Source organism: Sceloporus undulatus, chromosome 2 (assembly GCF_019175285.1).
Source record: "Sceloporus undulatus isolate JIND9_A2432 ecotype Alabama chromosome 2, SceUnd_v1.1, whole genome shotgun sequence".
Classification (NCBI taxonomy): Eukaryota; Metazoa; Chordata; class Lepidosauria; order Squamata; family Phrynosomatidae; genus Sceloporus; species Sceloporus undulatus.
Window position 1 is genome coordinate 241,855,416 of NC_056523.1, and position 20,742 is coordinate 241,876,157.

At 45.2% G+C, this 20,742-nt stretch overlaps 1 protein-coding gene across 2 annotated transcripts in view; it reads right to left on the reverse strand.

Moving 5' to 3' along the window:
- The window catches only part of SMARCA2 (SWI/SNF related, matrix associated, actin dependent regulator of chromatin, subfamily a, member 2), a 183,256-nt gene extending 164,508 nt beyond the window's left edge, over positions 1-18,748 (reverse strand). Inside the window, exon 1 of one of the 2 annotated variants that reach the window (XR_006101758.1) lies at positions 18,551-18,748. The gene's annotated coding sequence lies outside the window, so the exon portion shown is untranslated. The remainder of the gene's footprint in view (positions 1-18,550) is intronic. The other variant, XM_042447930.1, reaches the window with a different exon arrangement.
- Between the last annotated feature and the right edge of the window lie 1,994 nt (positions 18,749-20,742).

Below are 20,742 nucleotides of genomic sequence, written 5' to 3' on the forward strand. Positions count from 1 at the left end.
TATGAGATTTTATTTTGCAACAGAAACACGGGGCACATACCACGGATGCTGCCAAACCACAAGCTGCAACATCGGATGGCTTGAAAGATTTCGCCCTCCCAAAAAATAATAAAAGAATCAAAAAAGAAAGGCGTTTAAGTTGCAGTTTATAAGGGACCCGACCCCATTTTAGTACCCCCTGGAGATGGGGACGTGAAACACCACGGATGGTTGGGCAGTGCATGGAGGTTTCTGAAACGAAGCCCCAGCAGATACAAAAGGCCCCATTGTGGAAAGAAAGAAAGAAAGAAAAAATAAAACAGTGTAGTTTGGTACACAAACTACAGCTTTGCAGAAAAATGCTCAGTTTTTCACAACATAAAAATACGTTGTTTGTGCAAACAACATTTTCCAAAAAAAAAACAACACCACAACGGACAATAACCAAAATGTACAAAATATCTTGTAATCTTGCCCAAAAGGAAGAAAAAAGGAGATTATTGCCATCTGAATTGAGAACGAAAGCCTGTCCAAACTGGCTGAAAGGCCGGCCTGGGGGCAGAGTTGGGGCATAGCAGCCTGACGATGCATGACCAACTCCCCGCCCAGGGCACCCTGATGCCGCACACTGCTCCAGATGGCAGGCGCATCATCGCGGTGCCTCCAGTACTGCCATCCAGATGATGGCAGCACGGAAGGCTAATGGCACCCTTTTGAGGGCAACAAAAAACAGCTGCTTTTTCGTGGCTCCTTTTGACACTCTCTCGAAAGGCCGATTTGGGGCTGTGGCATGAAGTGTCGCGGCCCTGATTCTGGCTGAAGAAAGGGGCGGGCCGCCCCTTCAGGACTGTTTGTACAGCCCCTGAGTGAGGAAAGATTTACATCCCTAAAACAGAGGTTGGTAAATCAGCGAACTAAACAGCATGGATTGGGTTTACCAGAGTGAAAATTGAAAAGAGCTAAAAGGTGCAACACATCTTTAATTGTGTGTGTTGAAGAAGGGAATTCGTATTTTGCTATAAGCAATCAACAACAAACTTTTACCTGGTTGCATAACCAGCAATAACTGTTGCAATTCCGTGCTACTACACAACTTTTAGGGATAGTTTTTACACACACACATTGCAGTTTTCATCTCTGGACAACATAAGCTTGCAAGAGGTCGGTCTTACCAAAAGATTTTCATATGGGAAGAAATGAGGCTGTTTTGATGCCTTAGGTATGAGCAGAATAGGCCTGAAGGAGAGGAAAACTCCAGACCAATTATCCATCCTCCCAAGACCTGCTGGCCTCCACAACAATTCCCATAATATAAAAAACAAAACAAAGCCACTTCCAGTTGTTGGGGGGAGGAACGTTTGGGAAGCTTTAAAAGAATATGACACCTTATGTAAAAGGAGGGAATTCTCTACTTTTGGGCCACATAGGGGCAAGGGAGGACTGGAGACCTAGGAGGGGCCGTGGAAAATGGCTGGGAACACCATATGCGGCGGCCCCTCAGGCCATGATTCTTCCCCCCTCCCCTCCCTGAATTAAAGATGTAAAGTGCAAGGCAGACCAATGTGAGGTAGTGACTTGAGCATGTGGACTACGACTCAGAACAACAGAGTTCAAATTCCTATTCAGCCATGAAACTCCCTGGGTGACCTTGGGCAAGTTCCAGTCTCTCAGCCTCAGGGGAAGGCAATGTCAAACTCCACGTGAACAAATCATGCCAAGAAAACTCTGATAGATTCCAAAGTAGTTGGAAGTGACGAGAAGGCACATAACAACAAAAGGGAGGAAAACTGAATTCTTACCAATTGTTGTGTTGTTTCTGCACATGGCCAGTCTCTGGAACCTTAGTTCTAAACCATGGGGCTATGTTTCCTGCCACAAACTATGCATGCTAAACTGGTACGTTTTAGGATACTGTACTATACAAGCTGAATACCAGCCATACAATCCACTCAACATTAGTCATTGAGGTTAACCATCAATAGATCACCAGGCATAACCAAAGCCCAGCCAGAGTTTGTCTCAGACCAAGCTCCTACCTCCTTGTCCTCTCTCCCGGCGCTTTTAGAACTTTACTTCTTATCTGGTTTAGATTGCACTGTCTTACCCAAGTGCCTGACCACACCACTACCTCCCAAGCCCAAAGATCCCTCCCCCAAAAAACTGAATCAGCTTGCCAAGACAGGAGGAATCAAAAGCAAACACACCTTAGTGAAGGAGAAGAGGTTGTTCTGGTTTGTAATAAAATGACATTCACACCAGTTGTTCTATTTGTGCAGGACTAAAGCTACATCTGTCTCTTTCCCCCCCCCCCCAAGTTTGAGGACACGTTGAAACCATTATATTGGACTATGAGTAGACCTGGCTGCTGATGCATGACCTTGGGGTAGTGTGCCAGTATTTCTCAATCTCCTACTGAAAAAAAATCCACTCAGATGCAGGGGTGGCCAACACCTAGCCTCCATACTGCCATGATAGCACTGTGATAGCACACCAGAGAGATAAAGTTTCTTTGAGACAAATTGTAAGCAGACAAGCTACAGGAAAAGAGATCTCACCTAAACATAGGAAGAACTTTTCTGACAGAAGAGCTGTTTGACAGTGTGGAACAGCTGCCTCAGAGAGCACTGGAGTCTCCTTTGGAGGTTTTTAAACGAGCTGGATGGCTATATGTCGGAGTGTTTGTGTGTGCGTGCTTTAATGGCTATTCCTGAATGTCTCTTCCACTCTAGTTCTATTAAAATATATCTTATTTTAAATGGAAGCACAAGTCTGCTTTAAAACAACAGACATACCCATATATAACTCGACTATAAGTCGGACCTCATGTATAAGTCAAGGGCAGGTTTGGGGGTAAAATATAGATTTTGATATGACCCTTGGATAAGTCAAGGTAAAACTTAGGGGCATTAAAAAGGATCTAAAGGATGAAGCACCTACAAAGCCTACACAAAATTATGGCAGGCATAACTGTTTTAGGTCACACGAAAGGCTAGACTGAAGAGAGAGTAGAAGAGGTCAGTGCTCTAGGACAGATTGCACTCTTGCCTTTCACCAGGGGATGGTTCCTTTTTAATAAGAGTTAAAGTATAATATTACATTTCACCCATGGATAAGCCAACCAGGTTGTTGGGATAAATTTTGACTAAAATTCAGTACTTATACATGATAGACATACGTATAACTCCTGTATACTTTGTTTCCAAATAATGTTTAAAAAAAGTTGACACTATTTAACAGCAATTCAGCTGCACAGGATAAACCCCCATACACCATGACCTGGGGAGGATCCGATGCAAACCCCCTCCCATGGATATTGCCTAACAACCTTGGTCACTACCTATTATTAATTTCTTTCATTCCAGATCAGTATAAGCATAGTAATCAAAGATTCATCGTGACACAGTGCTTGGAGTGTTAACTGAGCCCAGAAAACCTGTGTTGAATTCCTGCGCAAAGGCTGCTGCCAAACTGCAGAATTAATATGGTTTGACACCATTTTAATGCCATAGTGCCATCCTTTGGAATCCTGGGATTTGTAGTCTGTTGTGATGGCCAGAGATCCTGACAGAGAAGGTTAACTATCTCACAAAACTACAAATTCCAGAATTCCACAAGCATTGAGCCATGGCAGCTAAAACAGCATCAAAACTGCCTTAATTTTGCAGAAATATGCAGCCATGGAACCCACTGGGAGGCCTTGTGCAAGTCACACTATCCCAGCCTATAAAGAAGGCAGTAGCAAACTACAGTGGTACCAGGATACGAATCACCGCGTTACGAAATTTCCGGGATACGAAAAAATGAAATAGGAAAAAACTGTTCGGGGTTATTTTTTTTGTTTTTTTCCGGCTACGAAAAATGTTGGTGCTTTTTCGCCGCTTTTTCGCACGAAATCGCGGCTTTCAGCGCAGCGCTATGGGCTTTTTTCGGCTAGCGAAATCTTCGGGTTACGAACGGCGCCCGGAACGAATTACATTCGTAACCCGGGGTACCACTGTACTGAATAAAATGTTGCCAAAAAAAAAATTCTGTGATGGGGGTCACTCTAAAAGGAGCCAACTTGAAGGAACATAACATAGACAATGAATACTCAGTAATACTTGATTACTTAATAATATTTACCTGTAACAATATGTTCTTGTGTTTTACCTACCCATTCCCTTTCTCTGATTAAGCCAGGAAAAGAATTAAACAAGAGCTCTGGAACATGCTTTAAATAAACTACCAAGGGAGCCAACTCCTTGCAAGTTAAGACAGAAATACCTCTGAAGCCATACTGTACGCGCAAAACAAACATAACTACAGAAGACCACAGGGGCTAATTAGTCTCCCCACATCCCAAGCCAGTCACAAAAGGAAGAGTTTTAATGCACAAAACTTATCTATTGGGTCATTACAAGTGCTCCACAAAGGCAACTTTTGTGGAGGAGGGTTGCAACAGAGGTAACATAAGAGTAATGCAAAGGACAAACATACTGTTGAAAGAATATCACTATAAAACAATAATCTTTTACAGTAAAATTAACCAGGACTTGGGAGAAAAATCAAAGTAAAAACGGTCATACCAAAGAATATTTTATAAACACCAACTGCTACTGTACGTGAACAAGAAAAGTACCATCACACCACTATCATGAGATGCAACTGGCGTTTTATCTTAAAACTGAATCTGCCCATTATAATGCATCAGGTTTTTCTATATAAACAAGTTATTTGAAATGTAAAGGCGGTCTGTGTAAAGTGACCTTGACCGCAGCACCCATTTTAAACTGAGACTACTTCCACAGAACATGAGATGTATTTGCAATCAAGTCTGAAAGCAAACATTTGTTTAACAGTTTTCCAGCTGCTAGTTCTGCCATAAATAATCACTGTCCAGGAAAGTCCTGAGGCTTAGATTAAGGACCCCCCCCCCCAAACTGTTTCTTTAAACCTATTAACATTTATCATCCAATCTCATGGGGCAGCATTATTGTACTTTATTTTGCATCAAACAAAGAATACACTTATTTTACATTAGTAGTGGTAAACCACCATCATGGATTTGGGTGGGTGGGAATCTACTTTTGTGTTACATACGCATTCATGCATGCACAAACACATGCCCCTACCTCTCCTTTCCTAGACTGGGCCAGAGGTTTAGTATCATAGATAAGAGACAGTTTTAAATCCTATGGAAGCCATGCTCCGATGCACAGCATCACTCTGAATTACCATGTTTTCCTCCTATGGAAAACAGCTGTTTCAGGGCATTGAGTTTGGCAGCAGAAAATGCCAAATTCTGTCAGAATTTAGTTGCAGCAGTGTAATATACATAAGGTCTGCAGAATAAGAACCACAGTGCAATGACTGAATTCTGATTTAAAGCTCTCCTATGAGCCAAATTGACTCTACAGGTTACAATCATTCATTCATTGCCAGTTGGCACTGCTGCCAGCACTTTCATCTCTCATCGTGTGTTTCCATACAGGCACATTCTGTACCAGATCTGTTGGATTATGCTGGGGAAACTGCCCACCCTTAGGAATATTTAGGCTTTTTTGGTTCCATTATGTTCCCAGATTTCCCCTATATACACATATACTTATACAAACATCTTCATGAATGTAGTAATTGCACCCACATGTATATACATCATTGTTTATTTTCTATGTGGCCCTCACTTCACATTGGATCTACGGAGAAAAAAAGACACAAAAATGTAACAGGCAAATGCAGAGAATTAAAGTGCATGACCTATCTGTGGGATGTTCAGGCACATACAGTTTAAATCAGGATATGTGTCTTGAACATATGTCCTGACATGGGCACTCGTTTTATGTAGATCAGCCATAAAACCAGATTGATCCACAGTAAAACTCTAGTACACAAAGAGCCTGTAATTTCTAATACGTAATAAAATAATCTATGAATAGATCAGCTGGCCAATAAAGTAGTATAAGCAGAGACAAAACCGACAATGACTCATTAAGACCAAAACAGACGGCTAGAAGTCCAAGATGGTAGCCTGAGGCTGGGGAGTGATACAGTATCAGTACATAACAACAGCTTCCCAGGCTTAATTTCCCTTCAGATGTATTGCACACCACAATTTCCTCATCTCAGTGAGTACAAACACCCCAATCCCTAGTATGCGAATAAATCTGAAGACCAAACATCTATACAGCACCAATTAAAGTTGTGTTGACATCCATTTATCCCACTAAGTGTTGACTGTTACTAGGTATCCATAGAGTTTAGTCCTGAACTCATAAATCATGCTTTATCATTCCTTAACTGTCTATTAAAGCCTTCAATTAGGCAGCATTAAATTGCTAAGTGCTGCATGAGAGGAGAACAGATCTGTACTAGATTCAACATCTTTCATCTTCTTCTTCATGGTCTCAGTCAGCTCACAATATGGATCCTGTGCCTGCTCACAGCCACTTCAGAACATTTTAGAACCTAAAACATGCTGAACTCTCTTTTCTATGGCTCCTTTTCAGCCAGCTGAACGGATATTAGTGTCAACTTTAGGCCTCAACTGAGCCTCGCCAGAAATCTATGACTGCAAGAATGGGGTAAAGACATCAACTGCATGATTTGGATCTAATGAGAAGGCAATATAGAAGTGGATGTGAAAAAATGGTCACTCTTTGTCCTTTTAAATGGAATCCAAATGTTTTTTTTATTATCTTAAGCTCAAGCCAACATACATTTAAGTTGCTTGACGTTTACTTTATTGAAAAAAATGCAAACACGAATAGCCTGTTACTCCTCCTGAAAGAGATGACAACTCAACAGTGAGTAGCAAATCTTCCCACAAAGAATACTTCAATACAAGCTCGTGTGCTTCACTAATACTGGTTTTCTTCTCAATGAAGGACTAAACTTCAGGTAAGGCTGAAAAAAGAAAGGGTTGCTGTCTGGAAACAATTTGGTCCACTGCTAACATTAACAGATTCTTCTCATGATTATTTTGCTATTGATAGCTTGAAGGGAAACAACCAACAAAATGGAATTGTAACACTGCAGCCAGCAGGGAACACTGACTATCTCATCTCAGGTGCCTGCTTTCCACCCCCTGAACAACCATTCAGGTGATAGTCATGCCCCCCCCCCCCCGCCAATCCCCTGCTTACCAAGATCTATGCAGAGTGAGGATGGGCAATACACTGTTACAAAGATTTACTTCACGCTGAATTGGCTTTTTTTACCCAAGAGATGTCATCAAATAGCCACCCCAATAACCATACAACCACAATCAACTAAAATAATCCAAGAATGAATAACTGCATTTTTAAAAAAGGGTACAAAAGGAGAAGCATCACTAGGAAGCACCAACTTAAGAAAAAGGTAACCAGAGATTTTTTGCGCTCCGGCTCCTTGAAAGCATACATTAACACCAAAAAATGCCAGTGGGCAATATTCAACGCAGCATAACTTCAAGGTATTTCAAAAGGTACAATAGAAAATTATAATATGACATTATCCTAAAAAAAAGAAAGAAGCCATTTGAGTGTCTCTTCCAATTAATACAGAAAGAAAACTGCATTTCAGTTTCATCAGCTTAATCAAAATATAATTTTAAAGAGTCTTCAAAAACATACACACATAGAATTTTACCAAACAAAATCAAATAGTAAATTAAGCCCACAATGTTAAAAATAAAGTATGCTTTTAAATGACAGGTTAATACTGCTCTGTTTAAACGTGTATAGCAAATCTATTGTGGCTTGGGATGAGAAATTTAATGATTAACAAACAAATAGGACTTAATAAATGAGTGAGAACAATGTTTTCAGCATCTGCCTTCCCCAGTGTGCTTAAAATAAATGCTATCTGAATCCAGTGGTGCAACAGAAGTTTGAAATATTCTGCTGACTGAATCCAGAACAAGCTGTCCAGAAGTACTGCTCGTTTGTAAAGTGTGTATGTGTGAAATTAACATTCAGTGGGGAGGACAGGTAGACAAACCAAAACTTTTAGAACCACATTAGTCAGTAGGTGTTCATTATGCATAGTCGTGTTTCCATTCTCCCCACCAAGCCCTTGGACTTCCTCTGATTTTCCTGCCGAAGCAAAGCCTAAAGTTCTGCCCCACCCCTCTTAATATCACTACTATGTAGATTATTTTGTCGATGTCTGATCTCGCCAGACAGGATCAAGTCTCTCGTGACATTGTCAGGATGGGTGAAAAAACAGGAAGGTTTCCCTCTTTGTGCCATCCCTTAAGGGATTAGTGATGTACCCTGCGTGTGTCAAATAGAAAATTGGACCACGTAGTAGTATGAGACAACAAGTCCAATATATATGGCCTAGGACCTTCCAAGCTGATCCACTGCTTTGCTGTCACAACAAACAAAACTGGCATTGGGTTAAAACTGCACTAACCTTCAGCCATCTACATCGATGTGATGAAAAGTATATTATCCAGAATGACTCATAAAGGAGAATGCCCAAATAGTAAGACCCGCTCCTACAATCTGAATAACACCAGGAAAGTTTTACAAGCTATAACCAGTACAACACCACACACTATGACACTGCCCTGGTACTAGAATTATTAGATTATGTCACCGGAATAGTTGACGGTCTGGAAATTTAAAATGGATTACAGATAGTCAAATGAACCCTATTTTTCATGTCTGCATGTTGTGAGGTAACAGGTTCTGAGAAGTTCAAGTTTTCATAAGGCTATGACTATATTTTTCACCCTAATTCTGTTATATCTCCATTAACAGTAGAGATGCGTACCTAGGCATACTTCAACAGAAATCTTGGTACCAGAGGCAGAAATAAACAGAAAGTATAGGTATATCCTCCTTCACCACAAAAAGAAAGAGCAGCTGAACATGTTTCTAGCAAATCTTATTCAGAATTCAAAATATACACATGTGGAATGAAGCACTATATCAAGTAAGCCATGCCTGTGTAAACAAAAACATGTGGAACTTATAGAGGGCCACTTCAAAGCTCTTCGAAAATGCAATACCAGGGATGAATTTTTTTGTCTTTCACCCGCCCTTCCACATTTTAAATTATTTCCACGGTGGATGGCCAAACTTTTATATCTATGCTTTTCAAACATGCTGAGGGTAGCTGTTGACACTTAACTGCTCCCCCACTTTTCTCTGTTTTGTTATCCATGCATGTTAAGTAAGAAATTCCAAAAAGCAAACTGCTTGTCTACCTCTGCCTGTTGTAAGCAGGTAAACTTGGCTACATCTGGTTTTGACTGGAATAAATCCTGCTCTTTCCTGCTTAGTGTTATTTCATTGTTTACTGCAAACATGCTTTTTCACCCCTCAACAAGTTTTGTGTTTCTCCACCCTCCTTCACCACCCTCCCAATGCCAATGCCACGCTTAAAAATTCTCTAGCTAAACAGAAGACAAGGAGAAAGCATTAGCTAGGCAGGCATAAATGTTTTGTAAAAAAGAAGTTTATTTTTTGAGAGGCTGTTGTGAACTGAGGCATGCATGTGTACACTAAGTCTCGATTACCCCGTCCTTTGGTCAGCCAACATTCCGGATTATCCGACATCGCGGCTGCTTGGGGGTGGCTGTAGGCATTTCCGCACCCCCCCAGACACGACGCCCCAAAACATGGCGGTCTTGCGGGCAAGGAGAGAAGGGCGAGTCAAGCCTCGCACCAAAACACGGCCCTAAGCACGGCAGCGCAAGCAAACAGAAGCGAGTACCTCTGAGGCCCCAAAACAAGGGCTAAAGCATGGCAACGGGGAAGGCAATGGCACAGCCAGGCCCCCAAACAGTGCCCTCAGATTATCCAACAATTTCGTCTATCCAACGTATCAGCCCGCCCGTTTATGTCGGATAATCGAGCTCAACTGTATTTTAATAATTCAGCTTTCAATAGCTGTGTTTGTTGTGTGCCCTCAAGCCCATTTCTGCTGACTTATCATGAACCAATCACAGGGTTTTTTGGGGGCTGAGAGTGTGTGACCACCTAAGGTCACCTACTGAGTTTCCATGGCCAAGTGCAGAATCAAACCGCGTCTCCAGAATCAGAGTCAAACCACTACACATCACGGGCTCTCATAACTATATTCTTTATCTAATCACTCTATGGCATGAATACAGGCTGCAATTCAAACTCCTCTTGCAAGCTTCCTTTTCAATTGCTCCTCCACCTGCCCTCTCCCTCCTCAATGCAAATGATGAAAGAGAATCTATTTCCAGTTTTCCTACATTCTCTGAATATATGACTCGTTTTTCAGAAGCCTGGAATGGCCATGGTTAAGCTAAAACATAACTTCCAACAGTTAGTGCCTTGTCAACCCCTCTGTGTAAGATTAAGATTAACTAGCCCAATCAAGTAGAATTTTGAACCTGCAGTCCTTGAATGTTGTGAGCTTAGTCTGATACACGCAGTTAGAAGACTGGGGGGGCTGTACAGAACCAGCCATTAGACCAGCCTGAACAGTGGAGTTGGAGACATAGCGCCATAAGATGCATGCCCAACTCGTCCCAGGCCAGCATGGCTGCTGTGGTGCCACACCACACAGCAGAGCAGCATCACAATGCTCCTCCTACATGACACAGTGCCAAAGGAGCGTGCTGTAAAGGGTCGCCACAGCACCGCGTGCCACCGCTATGGTGGCCCGTGGTTGCCGGGACAAAAGGTCAAGACAGGGCCACAAACATGTAGTTCTCCATGGCTCTTTCGCGTGGCGCTAAAGGGGCTGCTGCAGGCCACCCCTTAAGGTCTGCACAGCCTAAGGGACTAGAGACAAACATTTAATATACTCTGGCACCCAGACTTAGCACAGGTATTATCGCAGTTTAAAAGGTACATGTGTTTCTCAGTGTTTACTTCACTTAACATAAAATATTGTGGTGTAGGAGGGAAAAGACAAGGGAAGTGTAACGAGTGTTGGAAGTTGCCTACACCACAGAAAAGAAGAGCGCTTCATGTTTCAGCTATCTGTTTGCTCAAAACAAAACAATAGCACAAGTAAATAAAATAATGAGAGATCCTGTAAGACTTGCATAAATAAAACAGTTTGAACTGCTAGACGACCACTGAGCTTTTCCCAAAAGGCATCCAGTGATTACTTTTTCTTTCACCAGTCTCCACTTTTTGTGTGATTCTACTTTAGTGAACAAACGGGCTGCTATACTTTTTTAGCATCCAATGTAGTTGGAAAGCTAATCTGCTTTCCCCATTCTGTTCTGTCGCTTCACACGTGCTCAGTAAAGTGGATGCAGCGGTTACCTGGTGCCTGTTGGTACTAAGCAAACACAGTTACAAGTGGATCACAGTAGATGGAACGTCTTCTTTTCCCAGCTCAAGCTGTTTATTGCACTATTTAACCCAGAACAGGACCGCGCTGCATTCCTACACTGACATTCTGTGTGTTTCTCCCACTCTCCTGTACCATCTCCCCCATTTCAATGCTGCTAAAAGACTGCCAGCTAAAACAGAGATGAAAGAAAAGAGGGTTTGGGTGGGCATTAAACTTCTGTGTTAGAAGAAGCTTCACTGTCAGAGCTTTGTTAATGGAGGGCTTGCCTGTATTTCCAACGCACTCCATAGAAATTAGGGCAGATGCAACAATCATACTGATCAGAATACAGGCCTGTTATGTTTGGTTGTGCCATCCAGATGGTTTCCAACTTAGTGGCAACCCTAGAATCTATAACAGGGTTTTCTTGGCAAGCTTCTTAGAGGGGGTTGTCCTGCCATCTTCTGAGGCTGAGACGTAGTGAGGCTTGCACAAGCCTTAGAAAGTGTCTTTTTCAGACAATAGCCTCACTATTACAAGAACACAGAACAGACTTGAAACAGCATTCAATCGTGGGTGCAAGCAAACTCAAACTGAGCTAGCTTGCCAACCCACTTAACAAGCTACCCAGAAGTACAAATATCCGCAACGGGGATGGATGGGTTACACAGATCACTCCAAGGCGGCAATGCGTGAACCGGGGGCGCAGGGAAGAGCAAGTGCCCACGAGGGCCTTTTCGCCTCGCTTGATCTGGGTGATAGAAATGGATACAGGATAGAGCTTTATAGGGGAAAGGTGCGGAGTTAAACATGAGTTGTAGCAAATTTGCGAGCTGAAACAATAATGTCCTCTGTGCAATTCAAAACAAACTAACCCCCCATCATAGGACGGGTGATCTACAAATATGCCCAAGGACACTAATCCAGCACTACAGGAATCCACAGCAAAGCATCCGGAGAGCATGCACCCAACTAGCAAAAGCTTCCAATAAAGAAGAGCCACACCCCAAGGTAGCTATCCACACTGGAACAGGCCGCTGCTCAATATGAAACAATTGTCTACATTGAGGTTGTGTGAAACGGACCAGGGAATTTCGGACCAGGATAGTGTGTATTAGAGGTCAGCTACACTGAGAAATAAGGTGCAGCTGACAACACTTTAACGCTCGCATGGGGCGCCACCTGACAGAATTGGCAATTGTAGGTTTTGGGGAGTACCAGCACTTTTGGCAGAGAAGGCTAAAGAGCTGCTAAACTATATAATTCCAGGAGCACACGTGTTAAAGTGGTGGTCCAAAACTGCATGGTTTCTACAGTTTAAGCATGCCCCATACTCACTATCATCCTCGCTGACTAGCTGAGCACATTTTACCAGTCTACCACTTTTGAGTGGACTTCCGGTGACTATTGAGACCATTTGCTACTAGAAGGCAGCATACATGTTTAAACTGCTTTCATATTTCTTCGCACTTGTTAAGAAGTACTGTCGCACATTACGAGAAAATGGACTGGATATCACTTTCTGTTCCAGCCCACACACACAAGCCACTGTCAATGTAATTTACAGGCGAGGAAAAATAATCACAATTTGTCATGCAATCAGTGCCTTGCAACTGGGAAAAGGTCCCCTAGAGGAAGCATAAGACACCACCAAGGGAGAGAAATAATTTCACAGACCATTATTGGCAGTGGCTAGTAAACAGCCGGGACTGAGGTTTCAAAATGCAGGAGTCAACCAACCCTTGGGGATTGGTGAAAAGGAGGGAAGGGTTGCAGGCTCTTCCTGATGGCTTTGGCTTAAGTATCTGGAGGAGGAGAAGAAATGGTGCAGAAGGGGACAGACAAGGAGAAGTGGGGGGCTAGCAGATAAATTAATTTATATCCTGTGTTCTCTTGACATAATACCCAAGGCAGTATACAAGAAGTTAAAATAAAGTTCAGCTAAAATCTTATTAGAGTCAGCATGGTGTAGTTGTTTGAGTGTTGATTATGAGTCAGGAGACCAGGCTTTGATTCCCCACTCAGCCATGGAAACCTACTGGGTGAAATTAGGGACATCGCACTCCACCCCCAAAAACCTAGGTGCACCTAGGGTGACCATGTGGTCCTGAGCACACAAAAACAACAACAAAACTATAGACTTTAAAACACAAACTTAGCTGAAAATCTTTGAAGCCCAATGAAAAAAAGTTTAAACGCAGTTAACGTGTCTCAAACGTGTGTTAGCAGGAAAATAACATTCTATAACACCAGTTAAGGTTTAAAACACAAAGGCGCTTATGTTTTAACTTGCACCAGCAATACAATATGGCACACCTGCGCCATACCCTTGAGTACCATGCTTCAAGTACAACCCACACAAAGCCATAAGGAACGCAAGAAAAGGTATAAACTGGGGGGGGGGGAGACACCTGAGAAAGGCATCAAGTGCATCTTCACCTCATCAGATCACCGGAGGCTTGTGTGTGTTGGCCATGAAATGGACACCACAGAATAACCACTTCCCCAATGCATCCTACCCCACAAACGCGCCAAAGAACTGGAGAACCCTCCAGGGCAAAGGTGATAATAAATACTAAAGATAGTAAAGCTTATTTGTATACCTTTCAGTGAACGATCAAAGCGGTTTCCATATCAGATTAACAATACTAACACATCAGGACCTGACAGGGGGGTGCTGCAGGGACTGAGAAGAAAGGCAGACACATGAAATAGGGTGGAAGTTGTTAAAAGGAGGCTTGCTCACATCCCAGCCTTCATGGAATGACTTTGGAGCACCTAACTCCTGAAGATGGGCTTTCGGGCATTTCTCACAGTGAAGAAACTCTGTGGAGGTGAACGCTGAGCAAGCAGGAGGCAAGCAACCTGCTTCACACACAATCACTTCAAAAATAACAGGAACCACAGGAACGCAGTGGAAATAGTTTTATAGATCATCTCAGTACTGTATACCCATTTGCTCCCAACTGAGAAGTCTCCATTCACGGATCACGAGGTTCAACAATAATCAGGAACTCAACAGTAAGAAAAAAAGAACACAGTCCAAAAAAAAAGCAAAAAGCACCCACAAACCTGTCCACCTTCTGATTATTAACTTCAAAGTCAAACAAAAGCCTGCGCCAGAGAGGGACATTACACTTTGAAAAAATATATATCCCCACCATCCAAAATTAACAACCTAAAAAGGCAAGCCAGAAACTTTTCCACCTTTTTGTCAGCCTCAAGCCGCAGTGTGGTCAGAGCACTCTTCAATAGGACAAGGAATGCACACCAACCACTTAGCAAGACAAAAGAGAAAAGATCTAAGGGCTACTTTAACCACTCTGGCGGTGCAGAGATTCTATCAAATCCTTACAGTACAGCTAGACCTGAAGCACAGACATAACTGTGGAGAAATACTATTTAAGATGCTTCGCCTTCACCCTGTCAAGCCCACATCTGTTACTGACCACTTAACTTTGAACTCTCTTCAAAATCTAGAGCTGATAGAACTTTTTTTGTTGTTTCATAGGGCCTGATGAATTGCAGATGGGCATAAAAATCTGACTCCTATTCTGTCCTCGCGCTAAACCATTTCAAAAACAGCCCCCACAGGAGAAGGGGGGCAATGCGCGAGAATAATAGGGCAATTAGGTTCACAAAGAGAAAGTGTGCCTACATTTGCATGACAATACACTGACTCACACAGCCAAAGAGGGGCCCACCCCTAACATGGAGCTGCTATAGTACTAAGGAATGGGGGCTGGCTTTTGCATTCATTGTCCAGACCTCGGGAGTTTAAAGGCTGGGGCTAAAGGAAGCTGGAGGGAAGAAGGGGCTAAAAGGCCCACAAAAGAATGAAAGGCAGGCAACAATGCTGGAAATGCAAAACACCCTCTTAAAAGCCGCAGGGCCCGGGGCTGCCTTTCTCCCCCCCAAAACACACACTTTTGAGATCTCCTCACACGCATGCACACTTTAGTGAGGTCACACACACTTAGTGACTTGCACATGCTTTTGATCTCTCTCTGTCACACACACATACTTTAGTGAGATCACACCACAACACACACCTTTAGTGAGATTACACACTTTTGACTTCTCTCTCATGCACACACCGCTTCATGAGATAAACACAAAACACACACTTTTTAAGATCTCTCTTTCACACATACACACACACTTTAGTGAGATCACACACACTTTTTGACTCTCTCTCTCACACCACACAACACACACACACACAGACTTTAGTGAAATCACACACACTTTTCATCTCTCTCTCACACACAACCTAGCAGAGATCACACACACTTTTCTCTCACACACACACTTTAGTGAGATCACACCACAAACACACACACACACACTTTTAGATTTCTCTCTCTCACACACACACGAACTTAATGAGATCACACCACACACATACACACACGTCCGAGCAAGTCCGCGTACAGCTGCCAACATTGAGGCAAACAACCAACTAAAAAAAATCTAACTAAGCGCCTGCGCAGACACACAAAAACAAACACACACCACACACACCTGCGGCGCCAGAGCCATGTATCAGCCCCTCTTGTTCCGTCTCAGATTGTGGGTAATCTTCACTGAGGAGGTGATGAAACCCTTCAGGATCCTCCTGAAACAAATGGAGGGCCATCTCTCTCTCTCCTCTCCCACAAGGCCTTGTTCAAGTTGCACAACAACAACCGGAGAGGCCATCGGCGCCCATGTGCTTGTTCCTCAACTCGGCCCCAAAAAGGGAGAGAGAAAACAACACACCCCATCCCTGCTCCATAAATAGTACCAAAATCGCGACCCACACACACACTCCTTCCCATATAGATCGCCTAGTGAGGCTTTTAAAAAAGGGGAATTAAAAACACCCACACAACCTTAAGACTTTTCTAGAAGTTTCACGTTCTTTGCTATGGAATCTGGGAGTTGGAGTTGTTGTTGGGGACCAGAGCGGAGCTGAGCTCCGCTGGTCCCCACAACAAATTCCAACTCCCAGAATTCCCATAGCAAAGAGTCAGACGGCGAGTCAAGCGGTGCCAACCGGGTTATTCCCCAGTGTGGATGGCACCTCCCCTTTGGGGGCTGTTTACCCTAGGTCTCGACCAGGCCGCGCTTGGCAGGGCCTGAGAGGCCGAGCAGGGGCAGCGCCGCCGCGCGGTGCCAAGGAGACCGACATGACTTCCGATTCTCGGCGGGCTGCTGCGTGGCTGCTGCTGCGGCTGAGGGAGAAGGAGGAGGAGGCGGAGAAGGGAGGCAGAGCCAGCCCTACCGGCCGACCGGCCTCGCCTCTTCCTCCCAGGCCGCCCTCCTCCTCCTCCTCCTCCTCTTCCCTCAGAGCAGCAGCCACAACCACCAAAATAAAACTTTTCCCTCCTCCTTTCCCTGAGGGAAAGGGCCCAGGCTCCTGGCTCCCATTAGGGGCTGGGAGGAGGAACGGCAAGCGCTGTGCATAAAGACCCAGCCAGGGGAAGAGAGTGTGTGTTTGTGTGTGTTTGTGTCCACCTTTGGAAACCTTTCCTGACAGATATATTAAAGACAACCACAGCGCCTCCTCGGCGTCCCTTTCTGAGGCGCCCAACCGTCGTCGCCAACGGAAAAGAAACGGTCTAGAGGCGTTTCTGGAAGCGCTGAGGCGGTGGTCCTTGGCCGGCCATTTCGAAGAGGTCAAACTGCCAGCGTCGTCGTGGCTTCTTCAGCGTTAGACAACAACTCTATAGAGACCATGTTCCCTCTCTCGGCCTCTTCCTCAGAGGGAAGGCAAGGGCAAAGAAAGTCCCCGGCTCTGGGCAAACCTTGCCAAGAAACCCCCCACGATGGGAATCGGGAAGGACTTTGGAGGAGGCTGTACTAAAACCAATGGCAGTCCTTGCCCACAGGGAAACCATACTTTCCCATAGAGAATGATTGGAGGATACTCCATAGGGACATATTGGAGAATGCTCGCCCATAGAGAATGATTGGAGAATGCTCGCCCATAGGGGAACTGGGCAAGTGTTCAATGTTTCCCTCTGGGCAAGTCTTCCCCTATGATCCCTCATGGGCAAGTATGATGGCCTCTCTATATGGGCAAGTCCTGTCATTTGTTTTAGCACGTCCCACTTAAAGGCGCACCACAACAACAACAGCAAGAAGGAGAAGTGCCAGCGAGCGGCGCCCGCCCAGCTCTCCCTCCTCCCGGGGTCTGCGCTTGTGGCAGGCAGGAAGGGAAGAAGGGGATTCTCCTCCTCCGTCCGTAGCTCGGCTGCCCCGGCCCTCGGGGGCGCCCTTTCCCCGGGGGCCACCTCTCCAAACTCTGCCTCTTCTGGGCTGACGAAGAGGAGGAGGCAGTTCAAGCGGGCGGAGGAAGGGAGAGGCCAAGGCAGCGCCTCCTGGGCCAAAAATAAAACAACATATAAAATAATAGGCGGCCGGGCTCCTCCTCCTTCTTCTTCTTCTTCGGGGCAGGAGAGCGTTGTGGGCTCCAACTTAAAGCGCTTCGCAACAACAACCCAGCAAACCCGAGGCCACAACAAACCCTGCTCCTTGTGGTGGTTGTTGTGCGCCTTCTTCGAGTTGCATTTCTGACTTCTGGCGAATCTATGATGGCAAGGCTGGCTCCTCCAGAGGGAGGAGGGCATGGCCACTGAGGCTTCCGATGCGGAGGCTGAGAGAGTGTGACTCGCCCAGTGGGTCTCCGCGGCGGAGCCGAGACTCAGAGGAGCCCTCCTGCCTCTTAACACTGAAGCCACCAGGCCACGCTGGCTGCCCCCAAAGCCTTAACTGCTTAGTCGGTGGAAGAGAGCCTGCCTGGCTCGCAGTTAATCCCTCGCGTTGATTGATGGATGGTTATGTTCTGGCTTCTTTACACTGAGAGCCACCTCCAAAATTAAAACAGGTCAGGAGAGAAGGAGGCAAGCAGGAGCCTTCCTCCTCTGAGGAGGAGCCTATTTCTGGCTCCCTCTGGTTTCTCTCTCGCCAGGGCTAGCTTTCCATCCAGGACTAGCAAAACACCAGCAGATGATGATGATGATGATGCTTATGCTGCTGACTGAGCGAGTCCCCCTCCTTCCTTCCTTCCCTTCCTTTGCAACCGGAGCCAGGTTCCGCTGACTCACAAAGTCATGTTTCATTTTCCCTCCGATGGGGAGTAAAAAGGGGGACACGTTCCAGGGGAGGAAACTTTCTTCCGGAGGATTTGGAGAAGGGTCCAGGGGGCTCAATGGCTTTGATCTAGGCAGGGAAGGGATCTGCAACCTCAAAGGTCTTTCCCTCCTAATCCCCGCTCCCAATATACCCAAATAAAGCAGCCCCCGTGCAAGGAAGGGGAAACCATGCAGAGGAAGAGAAGGAAGTTGCAGGCGGGCTTTACCTGGCCTGGGGAAAGCGCGGGGCGGCGGCGGCGGGCGGGCGTCTCTCCCTCTGCCTCCGAGTCACCCGGAGCCAGCCGGAGGAACTCGATTATGAATATGACTTCATGGATGACAGCCATTCCCTCCGCCGCTGCCTAAAAAACTCCTGGCTCCGCCCACAACGCTCTATTTCTCTCCCCCCTCCCTTCAGCCAAAACGCGGTACAGGAACGGAAAAAAAAACAAGTTCCGATTGGAGGGGGCTGAGCCGTAGCTCCCGCCCCCAAAACCCGAAACGGGAGGAAGGATTGGACAAGGACAACTGTCAGTCAAAACGAAGAGGCGGGGCCGCGCCTTGTTGCAAGGGTGGTAGAGAGAGAGAGAGAGAGAGAGTTGGGCAGACGAGAAAAGGAGAGGGACGGAGGGGGCCTGCTCGCGCGCATGCGTAGACTGATAGATGTGTGTGTGCGCGCGCGCGCGCGTCTATCCGTGCGTCCGTTTGCTGAAGAGTGTCGCTGCTTCAATTCTGGCTCGCTGTTTCACTCCCCAGGAGGGAGGGGAGGTCACTAGAGGGCTGTGGACTGGACTGTACCAGGTGGCACTCAAAAAGGGGGGGAGCGGTTGATACCACTGCTCCCCAAACAGATGCCTTTTGGGCAGGAACAGACTGTGGCATTCGCCTGCGTCACTTTAAAACTCTGGAGATCAATGGAAGAGGTGGTCTCAATGGTCTGTTACAGACTGCCCAAATAAAGCTGCTTCGGGTCTCTTTGGAGGTATGCTATTTAAATGATGCATGGGTCCTAAGAGTCTGGAGGTTGCACCAAAGCCACACTCCATTCCTAAGCACTGGAGTGCAGCTTTGGTGCCGCTTCCGGATTCTTAGGATGCATGCATCATTTAAACAGCATACCTCCAAAGAGACCTGAAGCAGCTTTATTTTGGCAGTCTGGAACAGGCCATAGGTATTCAGTGGGAGGGATATATATATATATATATATATACACATAAATTTCTCCTTTTTACAAAACATTTTTTTCTCAAGAAAGCACCACATCTTGCCAAATGTTCACTTCAACCACAGGAAACTACATACACATAAATATATGTAGGCTGTGTGTAAGACTAATTTAAAGATATACGAAACAAACACCTAGGGTAGCCGGGTTGGCCATATAGCAAACCCAGTAACATCCAAACCATGATCCTCAAAAGGGGGAGGCGGGATACATACAAATACAAATAAATATATGATGATGATGATGATGATGATGATACCTTTATGGGACCAACCAAAATGCACAATTACCTGTTGCAAGCTTTCAAAGTCACACTGGCCTTTTCTTCATCAGGCAAACAGGAGGAAAAGGAATTAAAGATGTTAGTCACAGGCCTGCATTTTCTGTTTCTGGTCTCAGTTCAGATGGCAAGAGGGCTATCTGCAGGCTGGCATCTCCCCCTTTGGCCTTGCGGTCACTGGGAGATTTTCAAAGTCAAGGAAATTTAATGTCCATTTGCAATTCAAAGAAGATGTTTCCTTGGAATCCATCATGTTAGTTGGCCCTCAGTATCCAGAGATTCAAGCATGTGCCACTTTTTTAAAAAAAAAAAAATTACATAATTCTTAACAGCAAACCTTGATTTTTCCATTTTAGATAAGGGACATCATTTTATTATGCCACTGTATACAATGGGACTTGAGCGTCCACGGATTTTGGTAGCCACAGGCGGTCCTGGAGCCAAGCCCCAGCAGATAACAAGGGCTCAATGTACTTTTAATTTTGCTGGATGTTTATGTCACAGCTATTGCCATTGCCTTCAGTGATATAAGGAAATTGCAGTTTACGAGTACAAAATGCTAATTACGGGAGTAGGGTCAATGGGGTCACTGGGACAGGGGAACACCGTGAGACCAACCCTAGGGACCCCACTGCTGTGGCATCATGACTAATGTCATGGATATGTTCCAGGGGTTGTTTGGAGAATCTCATCTTTTGGAGAGGAGGATGGGAGGGGAACTAGTTGCAGGACGGAGGGGGGTCAAGTGGAAAAGGTGCTGGGATGAAAGCCTGTGCAAGGCTGCAAGTGAGCAGAGGGAGCAGGTAGGTGAGGACGATGCGGGACAAGGAGATGAATGCTAGCAGCTCTTGGGTCCCTTTTAAAAAGCAGGTGCAACAGCAGCGGGAGGTTTGGCTTTAGGTGGTGCGTGGGGG